The 20,919-nt window shown below is 38.2% G+C and overlaps 1 pseudogene; it reads right to left on the reverse strand.

Annotated features, from left to right (window-relative positions):
* Positions 1-6,169, reverse strand: part of LOC122723986 — a 56,869-nt pseudogene extending 50,700 nt beyond the window's left edge.
* Positions 6,170-20,919: the final 14,750 nt, after the last annotated feature.

Raw genomic sequence — 20,919 nt, forward strand, 5'->3', positions numbered from 1 at the left:
TCTCCTAGATTTCACAAGCTCATCCCACCATATTAGTGCATAATCTGAAAACTCAAGGGCAGCAAGTTTTACCTTTTTATCATCGGAATAGTTTTGACAGTTAAAAACCATCTCCACTTTACGCTCCCACTCTAAATAGGCATCAACATCAGCCTTACCATTGAAGCTTGGAATCTTCATCTTTATGGAGTTCATACTGTTATCTACATATGGTACACGATCATTGAACCTTCTGGCTCGGACAGGGGCTGATTGCCTCATTTTCCTCATCATAGGATGGATCGTGTGTATCATCATCCCTCTGAATGGACTTGCCCTTTGAAGATCTAAGGTTGTCCTCAAGGTTATCCATTCTCGAATTTAGCTTCTGAAAGCTATCCATGAAAGCTTTATATATATCTTTAAGATCAAATGTAGGGTCAGAAGTGTCACCAGTATTATGCCCAGACATTATAGAAAAAAAATTCACAATTCTCTCAACTCACGTGTTTAATTTTCAAGCACTCACTTGGTATCTCAAAAGTGCACTTCAGAATAAGGACTCAATAAGCCAAACTTGTATGATTCAAATAATAAGGAAAGCAAGGAAAGACCTAAGAAGAAAAGATAGGAAACAACACTAGATGCAAACTGACCAAAATGAACAAATAGATTGATTTAGCACACAAAAGTTAAATTTCATGTACTAAGTGTAATTAGATGTTCAACAATGTGCAATTTGTCAAACTAAATGTAAGGAACCAACAGACAGGAAGACACCAAATTGACAAACTAAGAATCAAAAATTGACAAGACGGATGTGCTTAACACGAAGTTTTCCCTAAGCATGCAATCCTAGGTTAACTGATATTAATATTGACTCAACAAAATTAATTCAAAGCAAGCAAACAAAATAGACACTTAAAACAGCAAGTATTAAGTACAACTGTTTTGTGAAAATACTACCCCAAACATGTATTTCGAATTCCAAGCCCAGAAATATGTTCAAGGTATATGAAATATGATTTATATCAGTAGATATCAATCAGGATGAAGTTTGAACAAATGAACCAAAGTGGCAGAAATTCTTTTTTTTTTTCCTTTTTTTTTTCTTCTTGTTTTGATTTTTTTTTTTATGGACAGAAAAGTAAAACACTGGAAATACTATTCTAAGAGTATTAGAATGACAGCATATGAATTAGGGCAGAAAGCATAAACCAAATCACTAAAGATAGTAATTCAGCCTAAACAAGAATTTAGGGTAAAATTTGATTTGAACAACAACCAAACAATGTATTCGGCTCTAATAGGTATCCCAAACCAGATTTCCAAAGTGATATATTCAGCCAATGATGGACAAAATTGAATGCAAAGACGCAAAGGATAGTTAAGAAATTATTACTAAGCCTAGCTCTGATACCAATTGATGCGGAACCCCGGCCTATTAGAGACTGAAACGACACATACCCTAGTAAAAAGAACTTAATTCAGAAAATAATTCCCCAATCTAAAGCACCCTTAATTAACATGCAATTAAGAACACTTATAATGGATTGATTTCAAGAGCAGCAAGAATAAGAAACATACAAGTTAGTATCAAACCTTATTCGTGATGCAATGTCAAGAACCAAGATCTCTCTTAAGCTCTCAAAGAAGAATCGCATAAAGCAATTGTATTGAATAATTGATAATCTGTGTCTACAATAGAAAAATGGATGCTTTATATAGCCTAAATTAAGACCCATGATCTTTGCCACTACCCACAACTATGCATGGACCCATGATCTATGCCACTATCCACTACTAGGTAACCACCCACTACTGTTTAACTACCCACTACCAAATAACTACCCACTACTGATTAACTACCAACTACTAAATGACTACCCACTATAAATACAGAATTTGAATTGTCAATAAGGACACATTTGGCCTAATTGACTTGGAATGGCCAGATTGTTCTTCAACTTCAAAATGAACTTGCAAAGCTTCAACATATTCCTTCATGAATCCTTGAAGTGCTTCCTTCAACCTCTTGGATCTCAGCCTTGTAATTGGTCCTTGAGGCAATGCTAGCTCATCATTTTTGGTGTTGTTGGTCGTGCTTACATCATCCCCTCCCTCTTGAAAAGGATTCGTCCTCGAATCTGTACCAAAATCAAAAGGAGACAAATCAGAAACATTAAAGGTAGCACTTACACCAAACTCACCTGGCAGATCAATTATGTATGCATTGTCATTGATCCGTTTCAGCACTTGATATGGTCCATCCCCTCGTGCATCGAGTTTTGATTTCCTTTGAGTTGGAAACCTTTCCTTTCGCATATGGATCCAAACCCAATCACCTGGTTTGAATACAACTTTCTTGCGACCCTTATTGGCCTGTTTCTCATATATGCTGTTACGCTTCTCAATATGCTCACGCGCTTTCACGTGTATTGATTTAACCATTTCAGCCTTCGCTTTTCCATCTATATTAGACAACTCGTTCAAAGGTAAAGGCATTAAATCTAGTACAGTTAATGGATTAAAACCATACACAACCTCAAAAGGTGAATAACCAGTAGAAGAATGGACTGCTCGATTATAAGCAAATTCAACATATGGCAAACATTCTTCCCAAGTTTTCAAGTTCCTACCCACAATAGCACGAAGCATAGTTCCTAAAGTCCTATTAACAACTTCAGTTTGGCCATCTGTTTGTGGATGACAAGTAGTAGAAAATAAAAGTTTAGTACCCAATTTCCCCCACAAAACACGCCAGAAATGACTAAGGAACTTAGAATCTCTATCAGAAACAATAGTCCTAGGTATACCATGCAAACGGACTACTTCCCTGAAAAACAAATCAGCTATGTTCGTTGCATCATCAGTTTTATGACATGGAATAAAATGTGCCATCTTGCTAAAGCGATCTACAACAACAAACACTGAATCTCTACCTCTTTTTGTCCTAGGTAAACCTATCACAAAATCCATAGATATATCAGTCCAAGGTTCAGTAGGTACAGGCAAAGGAGTATACAACCCATGTGGCAAGGACATAGATTTAGCCTGTTTACATGCAAAGCATTGAGCACAAATTTTCTCTACATATTTTTGCATGTTAGGCCAATAAAAGTGTTCATTCAACATGTCTAAAGTCTTTTGCACACCAAAATGTCCCATTAATCCTCCTGAATGTGATTCTCTAACAAGCGACTCACGCACTGAACAATTAGGTATGCATATTTGTTTCCCCCTAAAAAGAAACCCATCATGCAAATAAAACGTTTTAAATGCCCCATGTTCACAAGCCTTAAATACATCAGAAAAATCAGTATCATTCTCATACATATCTTTCAAATGCTCAAATCCTAACAACTTAGAACTAAGCATGGAAGTCAATGCATAACATCTAGATAATGCATCGGCAATCACATTCTCTTTACCTTGCTTGTATTTAATCACATAAGGAAAGATTTCGAGATATTCAACCCACTTACCATGCCGCTTGTTCAACTTCCCTTGTCCCTTCAAGTGTTTGAGAGACTGATGGTCGGTATGAATCACAAACTCATTAGGCAGCAAGTAGTGTTCCCAAACTTCAAGAGCCCTAATCAGTGCATAGAACTCTTTGTCATAGGTGGAATAGTTCAATTGTGCGCCACCTAACTTCTCACTAAAATATGCTATGGGTCGGCCTTCCTGCATAAGAACAGCACCAATACCAATCCCAGAAGCATCACATTCAATTTCAAAGGTTTTAGAAAAATCAGATAACCTTAAAACAGGAGCGGTAGTAAGTTTTTCTTTCAATGTGTTAAATGCAAGTTCCTGTTCTTTACCCCACTTAAACCCAACAGCCTTTTTAATAATCTCATTTAGAGGTGCAGCAATAGTGCTGAAATCTCTAACAAACCTCCTATAGAAGCTTGCCAATCCATGAAAGGATCTCACCTCATTAGCATTCTTAGGTGTAGGCCATTCTTGGATAGCCTTAACCTTTTCAGTATCTACCTCAACTCCACGTGAACTAATAATAAATCCTAGGAATATGACACTATCAGTACAAAATGTGCATTTCTTAAGATTAGCATACAGTTCATGTTCACGCAACTTCTGTAAAACAAGTTCAACATGCCTAATGTGGTCATCCATGTTTCGGCTATAAATCAATATATCATCAAAATACACAACCACAAACTTACCTAGGTAATCACGCAAAACATGGTTCATCAATCTCATAAATGTGCTAGGTGCATTAGTTAAGCCAAAAGGCATGACTAACCATTCATATAAACCATATTTTGTCTTAAAGGCAGTTTTCCACTCATCACCTAACTTCATCCTAATTTGATGATAACCGCTTTTCAAATCAATTTTTGTAAAGAAAACAGCACCACATAATTCTTCAAGCATATCATCTAATCTAGGAATAGGATGGCGATACTTTACAGTGATTTTGTTGATCGCACGACAATCAACACACATGCGCATTGTTCCATCTTTCTTTGGAACCAACAAAACAGGTACTGCGCATGGACTAAGGCTCTCCCTGATATGTCCCTTAGCTAGCAACTCATCAACTTGCTTTTGCAATTCCTTCGTCTCCTCAGGATTGCTACGGTAAGCTGGACGGTTTGGAATCTGAGCTCCAGGAACAAAATCGATTTGATGTTCTATTCCCCTAATGGGTGGCAACCCAGATGGCACCTCCTAAGGAAATACATCCGCAAACTCCTGCAATAACTTAGAAAAAGAACTAGGCAATTCAACAGTAAGGTTAGTCTCAATCATAAAATTGGAACTAAAACGCAATATAATCAAAGCTCTCTTCCCTAAGTATGCTTTCTTCAGCTCTCTCTCTTTACAATAAAAGGAAGACTTGCTGAATTCTTCACTATTCTCACTCAGCTCTCCTTTTACCTCCACACTCACTAACGTTTTCTCTCCTGCACATCTCTCATTTTTATCCTTTCCCGTGCAGTCACTCTCCTTTGGGCCATTCGAAACTTTCATTTTACTACTGGCCCCTTTTCCCTCATTCTTTTTACTTGTCTCACCTCCCTTACCCAATTTAGCAGATTGTTGTAATTTCACTTGATCTGCATATACATCTTTAGGAGATAATGGTACAAGTATATGTTTTACACCGAGGAACGTAAAAGAAAACCTATTACTATACCCATCATGAATGACACGCCTATCAAATTGCCATGGTCTACCTAACAAAATGTGTCCAGCCTGCATGGGTACAATATCACAAGTAACCTCATCTACATATTTGCCAATAGAAAATGACACTTTACATTGCTTGGTTACCTTGGCCTCGCCGCTATCATTCAACCACTGAAGTCTGTAAGGATTAGGGTGTTTAATAGTTTCTAGTCCTAATTTATCAACTAAAATAGTACTAGCACAATTAACTTGACTACCCGAATCTATTATCATGCTACAGACTTTACCACCAACCAAACAACGAGTGTGAAAGATGTTTTCACGCTGTTCAAGTCCCTCTTCTTTAATAGAAACATTTAAAGTACGCAATATCACTAAGGACTCTCCTTGAACAGGATACTCTTCTATCTCTACATCAGAACAATCTTCTAAAGGTGGTACTTCATCAGAATCAGAATCACTTTCGGAGACTATCTCATCTCCCCTCACTACCATAGCACGTTTATTAGCACACTCATTGGCATAATGCCCACGCCCTTTACATTTAAAGCACTGAATATCTCTAGTTCTATTTGATTTAGGGGCTGATTCATTTTTACCATGAGAGTTGGGTGTTTCTTTGGAAGGTAACATGCCTTTTTGAGTTGAAGACTTTTCAAACCTTTTAGGATCAGGCTTGGTGTTCCATTTGGAACCCCATTTGCTGTTGGAGTTTTGAGCAGCCCTGTTGCTCCCCCATCTATTTCGGCCTCTTTGTCTTTCCACCTTAATTGCAATGTTCACCAAGTCTTCCAAATCAACATATGGTTGCAAATCAACCACATCAGCAATCTCCTTGTTTAGACCACCAAAGAGACGAGCCATAGTCTGGTCTTCCTCCTCCACTATGTTTGCTTTTGATCAGGAGCAACTCCATCTCCTTATGATACTCATCAACAGACTTTGATCCCTGAGTTAATCTTTGCAATTGATGATGGAGATCTCTATGGTAATAAGTAGGCACATATTTCTTCCTCATGATTCGCTTCATCTCATCCCAACTAGCAATGGGTAACTCTCCATTCCTTCTCCTAGATTTCACAAGCTCATCCCACCATATTAGTGCATAATCTGAAAACTCAAGGGCAGCAAGTTTTACCTTTTTATCATCGGAATAGTTTTGACAGTTAAAAACCATCTCCACTTTACGCTCCCACTCTAAATAGGCATCAACATCAGCCTTACCATTGAAGCTTGGAATCTTCATCTTTATGGAGTTCATACTGTTATCTACATATGGTACACGATCATTGAACCTTCTGGCTCGGACAGGGGCTGATTGGCCTCATTTTCCTCATCATAGGATGGATCGTGTGTATCATCATCCCTCTGAATGGACTTGCCCTTTGAAGATCTAAGGTTGTCCTCAAGGTTATCCATTCTCGAATTTAGCTTCTGAAAGCTATCCATGAAAGCTTTATATATATCTTTAAGATCAAATGTAGGGTCAGAAGTGTCACCAGTATTATGCCCAGACATTATAGAAAAAAATTCACAATTCTCTCAACTCACGTGTTTAATTTTCAAGCACTCACTTGGTATCTCAAAAGTGCACTTCAGAATAAGGACTCAATAAGCCAAGCTTGTATGATTCAAATAATAAGGAAAGCAAGGAAAGACCTAAGAAGAAAAGATAGGAAACAACACTAGATGCAAACTGACCAAAATGAACAAATAGATTGATTTAGCACACAAAAGTTAAATTTCATGTACTAAGTGTAATTAGATGTTCAACAATGTGCAATTTGTCAAACTAAATGTAAGGAACCAACAGACAGGAAGACACCAAATTGACAAACTAAGAATCAAAAATTGACAAGACGGATGTGCTTAACACGAAGTTTTCCCTAAGCATGCAATCCTAGGTTAACTGATATTAATATTGACTCAACAAAATTAATTCAAAGCAAGCAAACAAAATAGACACTTAAAACAGCAAGTATTAAGTACAACTGTTTTGTGAAAATACTACCCAAATTTGTCCTAAACCTACCCCAAACATGTATTTCGAATTCCAAGCCCAGAAATATGTTCAAGGTATATGAAATATGATTTATATCAGTAGATATCAATCAGGATGAAGTTTGAACAAATGAACCAAAGTGGCAGAAATTCTTTTTTTTTTTTCCTTTTTTTTTTCTTCTTGTTTTGATTTTTTTTTTTTATGGACAGAAAGTAAAACACTGGAAATACTATTCTAAGAGTATTAGAATGACAGCATATGAATTAGGGCAGAAAGCATAAACCAAATCACTAAAGATAGTAATTCAGCCTAAACAAGAATTTAGGGTAAAATTTGATTTGAACAACAACCAAACAATGTATTCGGCTCTAATAGGTATCCCAAACCAGATTTCCAAAGTGATATATTCAGCCAATGATGGACAAAATTGAATGCAAAGACGCAAAGGATAGTTAAGAAATTATTACTAAGCCTAGCTCTGATACCAATTGATGCGGAACCCCGGCCTATTAGAGACTGAAACGACACATACCCTAGTAAAAAGAACTTAATTCAGAAAATAATTCCCCAATCTAAAGCACCCTTAATTAACATGCAATTAAGAACACTTATAATGGATTGATTTCAAGAGCAGCAAGAATAAGAAACATACAAGTTAGTATCAAACCTTATTCGTGATGCAATGTCAAGAACCAAGATCTCTCTTAAGCTCTCAAAGAAGAATCGCATAAAGCAATTGTATTGAATAATTGATAATCTGTGTCTACAATAGAAAAATGGATGCTTGTTATTAGAATGACAGCATATGAATTAGGGCAGAAAGCATAAACCAAATCACTAAAGATAGTAATTCAGCCTAAACAGAATTTAGGGTTAAAATTTGATTTGAACAACAACCAAACAATGTATTCGGCTCTAATAGTGTATCCCGAAACCAGATTTCCAAGTGAGATATTCAGCCAATGATGCCGACAAAATTGAATGCTACAAAGACGCAAAGGATTAGTTAAAACATTATTACTAAGCCTAGCTCTGATACCATTGATGCGGAACCCCAGCCTATTAGAGACTGAAACGACACATACCCTAGTAAAAAGAACTTAATTCAGAAAATAATTCCCCAATCTAAAGCACCCTTAATTAACATGCAATTAAGAACACTTATAATGGATTGATTTCAAGAGCAGCAAGAATAAGAAAAACATACAAGTTAGTATCAAACCTTATTCGTGATGCAATGTCAAGAACCAAGATCTCTCTTAAGCTCTCAAAGAAGAATCGCATAAAGCAATTGTATTGAATAATTGATAATCTGTGTCTACAATAGAAAAAGATGGATGCTTTATATAGCCTAAATTAAGACCCATGATCTTTGCCACTACCCACAACTATGCATGGACCCATGATCTATTGCCACTATCCACTACTAGGTAACCACCCACTACTGTTTAACTACCCACTACCAAATAACTACCCACTACTGGTTAACTACCAACTACTAAATGAACTACCCACTATAAATACAAATTTGAATTGTCAATAAGGACACATTTGGCCCTAATTGACTTGGAATGGCCAGATTGTTCTTCAACTTCAAAATGAACTTGCAAAAGCTTCAAACATATTCCTTCATGAATCCTTGAAGTGCTTCCTTCAACCTCTTGGATCTCAGCCTTGTAATTGGTCCTTGAGGCAATGCTAGCTCATCATTTTTGGTGTTGTTGGTCGTGCTTACATCATCCCCTCCCTCTTGAAAAGGATTCGTCCTCGAATCTGTACCAAAATCAAAAGGAGACAAATCAGAAACATTAAAGGTAGCACTTACACCAAACTCACCTGGCAGATCAATTAATGTATGCATTGTCATTGATCCGTTTCAGCACTTGATATGGTCCATCCCCTCGTGCATCGAGTTTTGATTTCCTTTGAGTTGGAACCTTTCCTTTCGCATATGGATCCAAACCCAATCACCTGGTTTGAATACAACTTTCTTGCGACCCTTATTGGCCTGTTTCTCATATATGCTGTTACGCTTCTCAATATGCTCACGCGCTTTCACGTGTATTGGATTTAACATTTCAGCCTTCGCTTTTCCATCTAAATTAGACAACTCGTTCAAAGGTAAAGGCATTAAATCTAGTACAGTTAATGGATTAAAACCATACACAACCTCAAAAGGTGAATAACCAGTAGAAGAATGGACTGCTCGATTATAAGCAAATTCAACATATGGCAAACATTCTTCCCAAGTTTTCAAGTTCCTACCCACAATAGCACGAAGCATAGTTCCTAAAGTCCTATTAACAACTTCAGTTTGGCCATCTGTTTGTGGATGACAAGTAGTAGAAAATAAAAGTTTAGTACCCAATTTCCCCCACAAAACACGCCAGAAATGACTAAGGAACTTAGAATCTCTATCAGAAACAATAGTCCTAGGTATACCATGCAAACGGACTACTTCCCTGAAAAACAAATCAGCTATGTTCGTTGCATCATCAGTTTTATGACATGGAATAAAATGTGCCATCTTGCTTAAAGCGATCTACAACAACAAACACTGAATCTCTACCTCTTTTTGTCCTAGGTAAACCTATCACAAAATCCATAGATATATCAGTCCAAGGTTCAGTAGGTACAGGCAAAGGAGTATACAACCCATGTGGCAAGGACTTAGATTTAGCCTGTTTACATGCAAAGCATTGAGCACAAATTTTCTCTACATATTTTCGCATGTTAGGCCAATAAAAGTGTTCATTCAACATGTCTAAAGTCTTTTGCACACCAAAATGTCCCATTAATCCTCCTGAATGTGATTCTCTAACAAGCAACTCACGCACTGAACAATTAGGTATGCATATTTGTTTCCCCCTAAAAAGAAACCCATCATGCAAATAAAACGTTTTAAATGCCCCATGTTCACATGCCTTAAATACATCAGAAAAATCAGTATCATTCTCATACATATCTTTCAAATGCTCAAATCCTAACAACTTAGAACTAAGCATGGAAGTCAATGCATAACGTCTAGATAATGCATCGGCAATCACATTCTCTTTACCTTGCTTGTATTTAATCACATAAGGAAAGATTTCGAGATATTCAACCCACTTACCATGCCGCTTGTTCAACTTCCCTTGTCCCTTCAAGTGTTTGAGAGACTGATGGTCGGTATGAATCACAAACTCATTAGGCAGCAAGTAGTGTTCCCAAACTTCAAGAGCCCTAATCAGTGCATAGAACTCTTTGTCATAGGTGGAATAGTTCAATTGTGCGCCACCTAACTTCTCACTAAAATATGCTATGGGTCGGCCTTCCTGCATAAGAACAGCACCAATACCAATCCCAGAAGCATCACATTCAATTTCAAAGGTTTTAGAAAAATCAGATAACCTTAAAACAGGAGCGGTAGTAAGTTTTTCTTTCAATGTGTTAAATGCAAGTTCCTGTTCTTTACCCCACTTAAACCCAACAGCCTTTTTAATAATCTCATTTAGAGGTGCAGCAATAGTGCTGAAATCTCTAACAAACCTCCTATAGAAGCTTGCCAATCCATGAAAGGATCTCACCTCATTAGCATTCTTAGGTGTAGGCCATTCTTGGATAGCCTTAACCTTTTCAGTATCTACCTCAACTCCACGTGAACTAATAATAAATCCTAGGAATATGACACTATCAGTACAAAATGTGCATTTCTTAAGATTAGCATACAGTTCATGTTCACGCAACTTCTGTAAAACAAGTTCAACATGCCTAATGTGGTCATCCATGTTTCGGCTATAAATCAATATATCATCAAAATACACAACCACAAACTTACCTAGGTAATCACGCAAAACATGGTTCATCAATCTCATAAATGTGCTAGGTGCATTAGTTAAGCCAAAAGGCATGACTAACCATTCATATAAACCATATTTTGTCTTAAAGGCAGTTTTCCACTCATCACCTAACTTCATCCTAATTTGATGATAACCGCTTTTCAAATCAATTTTTTGTAAAGAAAACAGCACCACATAATTCTTCAAGCATATCATCTAATCTAAGAATAGGATGGCGATACTTTACAGTGATTTTGTTGATCGCACGACAATCAACACACATGCGCATTGTTCCATCTTTCTTTGGAACCAACAAAACAGGTACTGCGCATGGACTAAGGCTCTCCCTGATATGTCCCTTAGCTAGCAACTCATCAACTTGCTTTTGCAATTCCTTCGTCTCCTCAGGATTGCTACGGTAAGCTGGACGGTTTGGAATCTGAGCTCCAGGAACAAAATCGATTTGATGTTCTATTCCCCTAATGGGTGGCAACCCAGATGGCACCTCCTAAGGAAATACATCCGCAAACTCCTGCAATAACTTAGAAAAAGAACTAGGCAATTCAACAGTAAGGTTAGTCTCAATCATAAAATTGGAACTAAAACGCAATATAATCAAAGCTCTCTTCCCTAAGTATGCTTTCTTCAGCTCTCTCTCTTTACAATAAAAGGAAGACTTGCTGAATTCTTCACTATTCTCACTCAGCTCTCCTTTTACCTCCACACTCACTAACGTTTTCTCTCCTGCACATCTCTCATTTTTATCCTTTCCCGTGCAGTCACTCTCCTTTGGGCCATTCGAAACTTTCATTTTACTACTGGCCCCTTTTCCCTCATTCTTTTTACTTGTCTCACCTCCCTTACCCAATTTAGCAGATTGTTGTAATTTCACTTGATCTGCATATACATCTTTAGGAGATAATGGTACAAGTATATGTTTTACACCGAGGAACGTAAAAGAAAACCTATTACTATACCCATCATGAATGACACGCCTATCAAATTGCCATGGTCTACCTAACAAAATGTGTCCAGCCTGCATGGGTACAATATCACAAGTAACCTCATCTACATATTTGCCAATAGAAAATGACACTTTACATTGCTTGGTTACCTTGGCCTCGCCGCTATCATTCAACCACTGAAGTCTGTAAGGATTAGGGTGTTTAATAGTTTCTAGTCCTAATTTATCAACTAAAATAGTACTAGCACAATTAACTTGACTACCCGAATCTATTATCATGCTACAGACTTTACCACCAACCAAACAACGAGTGTGAAAGATGTTTTCACGCTGTTCAAGTCCCTCTTCTTTAATAGAAACATTTAAAGTACGCAATATCACTAAGGACTCTCCTTGAACAGGATACTCTTCTATCTCTACATCAGAACAATCTTCTAAAGGTGGTACTTCATCAGAATCAGAATCACTTTCGGAGACTATCTCATCTCCCCTCACTACCATAGCACGTTTATTAGCACACTCATTGGCATAATGCCCACGCCCTTTACATTTAAAGCACTGAATATCTCTAGTTCTATTTGATTTAGGGGCTGATTCATTTTTACCATGAGAGTTGGGTGTTTCTTTGGAAGGTAACATGCCTTTTTGAGTTGAAGACTTTTCAAACCTTTTAGGATCAGGCTTGGTGTTCCATTTGGAACCCCATTTGCTGTTGGAGTTTTGAGCAGCCCTGTTGCTCCCCCATCTATTTCGGCCTCTTTGTCTTTCCACCTTAATTGCAATGTTCACCAAGTCTTCCAAATCAACATATGGTTGCAAATCAACCACATCAGCAATCTCCTTGTTTAGACCACCAAAGAGACGAGCCATAGTCTGGTCTTCCTCCTCCACTATGTTTGCTTTGATCAGGAGCAACTCCATCTCCTTATGATACTCATCAACAGACTTTGATCCCTGAGTTAATCTTTGCAATTGATGATGGAGATCTCTATGGTAATAAGTAGGCACATATTTCTTCCTCATGATTCGCTTCATCTCATCCCAACTAGCAATGGGTAACTCTCCATTCCTTCTCCTAGATTTCACAAGCTCATCCCACCATATTAGTGCATAATCTGAAAACTCAAGGGCAGCAAGTTTTACCTTTTTATCATCGGAATAGTTTTGACAGTTAAAAACCATCTCCACTTTACGCTCCCACTCTAAATAGGCATCAACATCAGCCTTACCATTGAAGCTTGGAATCTTCATCTTTATGGAGTTCATACTGTTATCTACATATGGTACACGATCATTGAACCTTCTGGCTCGGACAGGGGCTGATTGCCTCATTTTCCTCATCATAGGATGGATCGTGTGTATCATCATCCCTCTGAATGGACTTGCCCTTTGAAGATCTAAGGTTGTCCTCAAGGTTATCCATTCTCAAATTTAGCTTCTGAAAGCTATCCATGAAAGCTTTATATATATCTTTAAGATCAAATGTAGGGTCAGAAGTGTCACCAGTATTATGCCCAGACATTATAGAAAAAAAATTCACAATTCTCTCAACTCACGTGTTTAATTTTCAAGAACTCACTTGGTATCTCAAAAGTGCACTTCAGAATAAGGACTCAATAAGCCAAGCTTGTATGATTCAAATAATAAGGAAAGCAAGGAAAGACCTAAGAAGAAAAGATAGGAAACAACACTAGATGCAAACTGACCAAAATGAACAAATAGATTGATTTAGCACACAAAAGTTAAATTTCATGTACTAAGTGTAATTAGATGTTCAACAATGTGCAATTTGTCAAACTAAATGTAAGGAACCAACAGACAGGAAGACACCAAATTGACAAACTAAGAATCAAAAATTGACAAGACGGATGTGCTTAACACGAAGTTTTCCCTAAGCATGCGACCTAGGTTAACTGATATTAATATTGACTCAACAAAATTAATTCAAAGCAAGCAAACAAAATAGACACTTAAAACAGCAAGTATTAAGTACAACTGTTTTGTGAAAATACTACCCAAATTTGTCCTAAACCTACCCCAAACATGTATTTCGAATTCCAAGCCCAGAAATATGTTCAAGGTATATGAAATATGATTTATATCAGTAGATATCAATCAGGATGAAGTTTGAACAAATGAACCAAAGTGGCAGAAATTCTTTTTTTTTTTCCTTTTTTTTTTCTTCTTGTTTTGATTTTTTTTTTTTTATGGACAGAAAAGTAAAACACTGGAAATACTATTCTAAGAGTATTAGAATGACAGCATATGAATTAGGGCAGAAAGCATAAACCAAATCACTAAAGATAGTAATTCAGCCTAAACAAGAATTTAGGGTAAAATTTGATTTGAACAACAACCAAACAATGTATTCGGCTCTAATAGGTATCCCAAACCAGATTTCCAAAGTGATATATTCAGCCAATGATGGACAAAATTGAATGCAAAGACGCAAAGGATAGTTAAGAAATTATTACTAAGCCTAGCTCTGATACCAATTGATGCGGAACCCCGGCCTATTAGAGACTGAAACGACACATACCCTAGTAAAAAGAACTTAATTCAGAAAATAATTCCCCAATCTAAAGCACCCTTAATTAACATGCAATTAAGAACACTTATAATGGATTGATTTCAAGAGCAGCAAGAATAAGAAACATACAAGTTAGTATCAAACCTTATTCGTGATGCAATGTCAAGAACCAAGATCTCTCTTAAGCTCTCAAAGAAGAATCGCATAAAGCAATTGTATTGAATAATTGATAATCTGTGTCTACAATAGAAAAATGGATGCATGGACCCATGATAGTGTAATACCCGGCTAGAGTCTGGCATCGGAATTCTACTGTCCGGTGGAATCCGAGATGTCGGAATCCTCTAGAAGGGTAATAGATTTTTTTTTATAAAGAGTTTTGGTATGTGTTAATGTTTTAAGTGTAAGAGGAAATGAGTTTTTGAAAGAAAAGAACCAAGGAAGAAATGCCAGGTTCGGCCGCCGAAAGTGAGATTCGGCCGCCGAACATGCATGAGTTTGGAATCACGTTAGGCCGCCGAAGGTGGTCTGGCCAGCCACCTATAAAAGGCCATAGGTCGGTGAATGGATAAGATTTTCTTTCCATTTCCACGGACAGAGGTGAGACCATGATCTTTCTTGGGTGATCTTCATGTTTTCTTCACATCTTTCAACGTTTTGATAAGTTTTTATGTTGTTTTGAAGTTTTTCAGCTAAAAACCAAAGTTTTGAAGCTTGGAGACTTTGAGAGAGAGTTGCTCCATATCTCCACGTTAGGGTCACCTATCCTCTAAATCTCCAAGAGGTAATTGTAGATCCTTAACTTCTTTTCATGATTTATGAAGGTTCGATGGAGTTTTATGGGTAGAGATGCATGATTAGGTTAAGGAGAGTTTTTGGTTGATTTTTGATGAAAGCATGTTTATGTGTTGAGTTGTGATGTTTGTTGGGGTTTTAAGGTAGTTTTGGACCCCTTTGTGCATATACTTGAGTATATGTGTGTTGTGGAGTTGTGGTTTGCATGTATGAGAAGTTTGGAGGAAGTTTTGCTTGAGGCAGAGCAGGGTTTTGCCTTACTAGAGAATCCAGTTTCGGCCGCCGAAGGAAGGATCTCGCCCCTGAAAGTTTGGACTTTCGACTCTGGAGGGAGTTTCTGCCGTCGAAGGTTGGGGACTTTCGTCTCTGGAAAGGACTTTCGGCAGCCGAAGGTTGGGGACTTTCGTCTCTGGAAAGGACTTTCGGCAGCCGAAGGTGCCGTCGAAAATGCCTGAGTTTCGGCTCTTGAGGGAATTTCAGCCGCTGAACCTGCCGCCGAAAGTGCCCTGTTCAGCCTTCTTTTGCATGTTTTCCTTGATTGTTTTAGGATGTTTTAGGGGGGTTTTTGGGGAGTTTTATAGAGTTGTTCTTGAGTTAGTTTGGTCCCTCATTTGAGTCTACATGTGTAGGAACGGACCAGAGGAACCGAAGAGATCTGCAGTGAGCACTGCTTCAGAGTTTTCAAAGTCAGTTCAGAGTTAGCCAGAGGTAAGTGGAACTAAACTTAATCTTTTTAATTGAGAAATCAAATGCTTTTAGCATGTTTCATGCATCATGATTATGCAATAGGTTGATTGCATTAGAATTCACTAATATGTGCATTGCATTATTTATTGTTCTTGCGGACGGACATAGTTTGGATTCATTAGCCCTCCCATCAAGTCCTGAGGAGCCCCATCGAGGGCCGAGCACATCAAGACCTGAGGAGCTCCTTCGCGGGCCGAGCACAGTTTGAGGGAGTTTTGTTTCCGTCCGTCCGATATGTGATTACCTGTGATGTGATGCATTTCATGAGAGCATGTTTATTAACATGTTTTATTGTTCTACTCACCGGGCAAGTGTTGCACCAAACCTGTCCCATATGAGTTGAAGCACGCCCCAAATATATATGGATCATATGAATATGATTTTGAACTCCTTTTAGATCCATTTGAATGACATAAGTTTGCTCCACACCATTGTTAGAAATTTGCCCTATTGAATTCGTATCATTCTCTCCTTCTTTAGAAAAGATTCGTCCTCGAACCTTGCTGATATTTATATCAAAAAGGGAAGCTTTAGGAACCCATGTATCTTCAAAGACCTCCTTTTGAATAGGTGGAAATAGTATAAAACTTTCATCATGGATGTTTTCATCAACAACCTGCACATCAAGAACAAATGAACTAGGCATAAAAATATTAGTCATCGAAAGATCTTGGGGATGTGATCCATTCTCCTCTACAACTTCCAAAACAGTCTCATTCACCTCCTCCACCTCATCAATCACGTGCTCCCCATGTCCCTCATCACTCACAACCTCTTCTATAAGTTCATTGATGGAATTCTCAGCAACAACTACAATAGATTCATGCATAACAACTTCCTCTTCAATTTCAATCTCTATGGATGTTGAGATTGGAACTTTAGCCTCTTCTTTCTCCTTTTCTTTCTTCAGCTTCTCTCCTTGAACTAGTCTTGATTCTTTCCCAGCCTCTTTACCCTCAAACTCATTCTTTTCTCTCATCTTTTCCGCAGAATTCAAGCTCTCACTCCCATTTGTGGCCAAGGCCAAAGCCTCCCTCTCCCTCTCCAGCATCTTTATTTGATCAACATATACCTCTTGAGGTGATAAAGCAGCGAGTATAACCTTCTGTCCTTCATGAGTGAAGGAGTACTTGTTATTGAACCCATCATGTTGCACCTTTTTATCATGTTGCCACGGTCTACCCAACAACATATGGCTTGCCTGCATAGGTACCACATCACATAAGATCTCATCCTTGTACCTACCAATAGAAAATGGTATAACCACCTGGCGTGTAACCCTAACCTCACCACAATCATTCAACCATTGCAATCTGTATGGCTTAGGGTGTACAATAGAAGCCAAGCCAAATTTCTCTACTATATACACACTAGCCACATTTGTGCAACTACCTCCATCAATAATGAGAGTACACATTTTTCCATTAACCAAACACCTAGTGTGAAATATGTTTTCCCGTTGTTCTAGGCTTTCTTTCTTAACCTGCATATTCAGAGCACGCCTAGCAACAAGCATCTCGCAATGTGCAGCAAGCAACGCATTATTAACTAACACATCCGAATCATCACAGTCATTATTGCAATTAGGAGTTTTTTGAGGTATTCTTGTAGAAGTGGAAGCTTGTGAGACATTCAAACTCTCCATAGTTTCAGTCAACCTCTCAAGAGTTTTATTGAGCCTTTGTAACTCTCCACTGACTGACTTCTTAAAGAGCTTATAATCGTTACCCATATTTGATTTACTTCCATCAGTACGACCCACCACATTCTTGTCTTTACTCATCCTACCTTAAATCAACAAAGAACAAAAAGAACTAGCAAATATTGTGTTAAAAAAAGAAAGTACTCAAGTGTTTGCACTCTTACCATTCTTTTGCTGATTCTTCAATTGCACTTTAGAAACTAAGGTCAACCAACCAACCATAAGGTGCATTTAATGAAACAAAGAAGAAAACCTAAGGAAAGAAGGAAGCGCGCAAAAAAACTAGAAAGAAGACACTGACAATTTGGGAAGTAACACACGAACTAGGCTTTGTGCTACTTGAAAAATATCACCTAGAGTATAGACCTAAGCAAACAATACTCCAGCAATGTCAAGGAAGCAAAAGCAATCTTAAACCAAAAACGAAACTTTGAATTCAAATAAAAACGAATCTGGACAAAAGTTTGGATTTAATTCGCTTCAACGCAAATTAAATACGGATCTATTTAAATCTACCCAAAAAGGAAAGTATCAAAACCCCACAAATAGAATCAGAAAAGAAAAATGTAAATTTCACTCACCAGAAACATGGACGAAAATTCTGGTGTTAAAAGAAGGGTTTGACATCAAATCAATTTAGATGCAATTGCCCTAAATGTGCACTTTAGGAAATAGGCAGAATTTCTTTCATCTCCTAATCTGGATTCAACCCAATTCAAAATTCAAAATTCAAATTGATTCCCATAAATTACAGCAATCAATTGAGATAGGTAAGGAAATATGGATGAAAAAAGGAAGCATATCACAATTTCGGCCAGATCAAGATAAATATGGCAAAGGCGAATTTTTTGTTTGTTTTTCTTTTTGTTTTTTTTTTTTTTGGATTTCGATTTTTTTTTCCAAAAGAGATTATGTGATAATTTATCAAGAAGACGCAGTCATGGATACAGAAGTTTTCACCGAAATCAACAAGAAAGACAAGGAAAACTCAAAAACCCTAGATCCTAAGATAAATCAGAATTTACCTCACTTTGGCTCTGATACCAACTGATGCGGAACCCTATGGCATAAGCCTCAAACCCACACGCACAAGTAGATATGGAATCCAAAAATTTGATAAACCCACCTCCTATGGCACCCCACACTTAGAGAAGCTGAAACACCAATGATCGAAGGATTTAGATGAGAATGTGACAAACGCCACAACGAATAGTTGAAAAGTTAGCCAAGATTCCTGGTGCAATTGATGAAAGCAAATCCTCACTCTCACTCAAAGCAATACATGCCAAAGGCATGAAAGAAATTCTGAAAAGTTTGATTAAAAGCTGCCTCTTACAATTGTTTCTTCCCTTTGTAAGAGTTTTAGCCCATAGGTTTGATTAGGCTCCCTAAGCCTATGATTACAAGTGTTGCACCAAACCTGTCCCATATGAGTTGAAGCACACCCCAAATATATATGGATCATATGAATATGATTTTGAACTCCTTTTAGATCCATTTGAATTACATAAGTTTGCTCCACACCATTGTTAGAAATTTGCCCTATTGAATTCGCATCAGAAGGGGTAAAATCATGTTTTCATAAAATGTTTTAATATATTTTATGGTTTTAAGCAAGAAAGAAAATGAGTTTTTGCATGAAAATAACCTTGGAGGAAGATTCAGGTTCAGCTGCCGAACCTCAAGTTCGGCCGCCAAACATGCATGCGCTTCGGGAGTGCTTTAGGCCCCCGAAGGCATAAGTGAGGGAAGTCCAGGTTCGGCCGCCGAACCTTATATTTGGCCGCCAAACATGGCATGCATGCGGAGGCACGTTAGGCCCCCGAAAGTGGCCTGGCCAGCCACCTATAAAGGGGTCCCCATGTCCGAACGGGCGAGCTTTTCTCCCCATTTTCGGCCAAGGTGAGTCTTCGCCGCCCTCATGCCGATCTTGAGTTCTTCCTTCAAATCTTTCATGATTTTTATGAGTTTTCACCTTTGTTTTGAAGATTTTTGAGCATAGAGCAAGTTTTGAAGCTTGGAGACCAAAGGAGTTAGATCTCCCCCATCTCCGAGTTGGATCGCTTCTCTTCTCGATCTTCAAGAGGTAAGGGTAGATCCCTACCTCATCTTATGTTTTAAACGAGTTTTATGAAGGTTTATGGGGTAGAAATTCATGCTTAGGTTTGTATTGAGTTTATAGGTGTATGTTGTGTTTATGAACAATGTGAGTTGTATAAGTGTGTTTGATGTGTTGTAGTTGGGGTTTAGGATAGTTTGAAGCCCCTAGGAGCTTATGTATGTGCGTATGCATGCTTTGGAAGTGTTATGGTTGAGTTGTGAAGTTTGGGAGGCGTTTGTGCATGTGGAGGCTGAGTTCTGCCACTTTGGAAGAACTCAGGTTCGGCAGCCGAAGGCTCTTTCGGCCGCCGAACCTGCCTGTGGTAGCATGTATCAGCTGCCGAACCCTGCCCCCGAAAGTGGACTTTCGGCTCTGGAAGGTGCCGCCGAACATGCATGAGTTTCGTCTCTGGAGAGAACTTTCGTCCGCCGAAAGTACTGCCGAAGGTGCATGACTTTCGGCTCTGGAGGGACTTTCGGCCGCCGAACCTGCCGCCGAAAGTGCCCTGTTCAGCCTTCATTTGCATGATTTATGTGATTGTTTTAAGGTATTTTAGGGGGTTTTTGGGGAGTATTTTAGAGTCATGTTCTTGTATGTTAGGTCCCTCACTTGAGTCCACCTGTGTAGGTTTGGACCTGAGGAACCGATGACCCCAGCAGTGAGATAGCTGCTTTCGAGTCTGGTCAGAGCTAGCCAGAGGTGAGTAGAACATAACTCTTTTTATACTAAAGAAATCAAATGTTTTAAGCATGTTCATGCATCATAATATGTAATAGGTTGGTTGCATTAGAATTCACGAATATGTTGCATTGCATAATATGATGATGATGTGGATGAGTATTAGATGATCCTTTAGTCCTCGTATGATATGATGTTATATGGTACTGTATGGAAGTCCAGGTCGAGGCCCATTCTACGCCTCTGGCACTATGTTAAGAGAAAGACCAGGTCGAGGCCCATTCTACGCCCCTGGCACTATTGGATATGTTGAGGACTATTGGTGACAAGACCATCCTTGATTGTGATTTGTTTGTGATGTGACACATTCCATGAGATCATGAGTTTTAAATTAAAAGTTTTATTATTCTGCTCACTGGGCTCTAGTAGCTCACCCCATTCCC

This window comes from Manihot esculenta, chromosome 7 (genome assembly GCF_001659605.2).
Source record: "Manihot esculenta cultivar AM560-2 chromosome 7, M.esculenta_v8, whole genome shotgun sequence".
Taxonomy (NCBI): domain Eukaryota; kingdom Viridiplantae; phylum Streptophyta; class Magnoliopsida; order Malpighiales; family Euphorbiaceae; genus Manihot; species Manihot esculenta.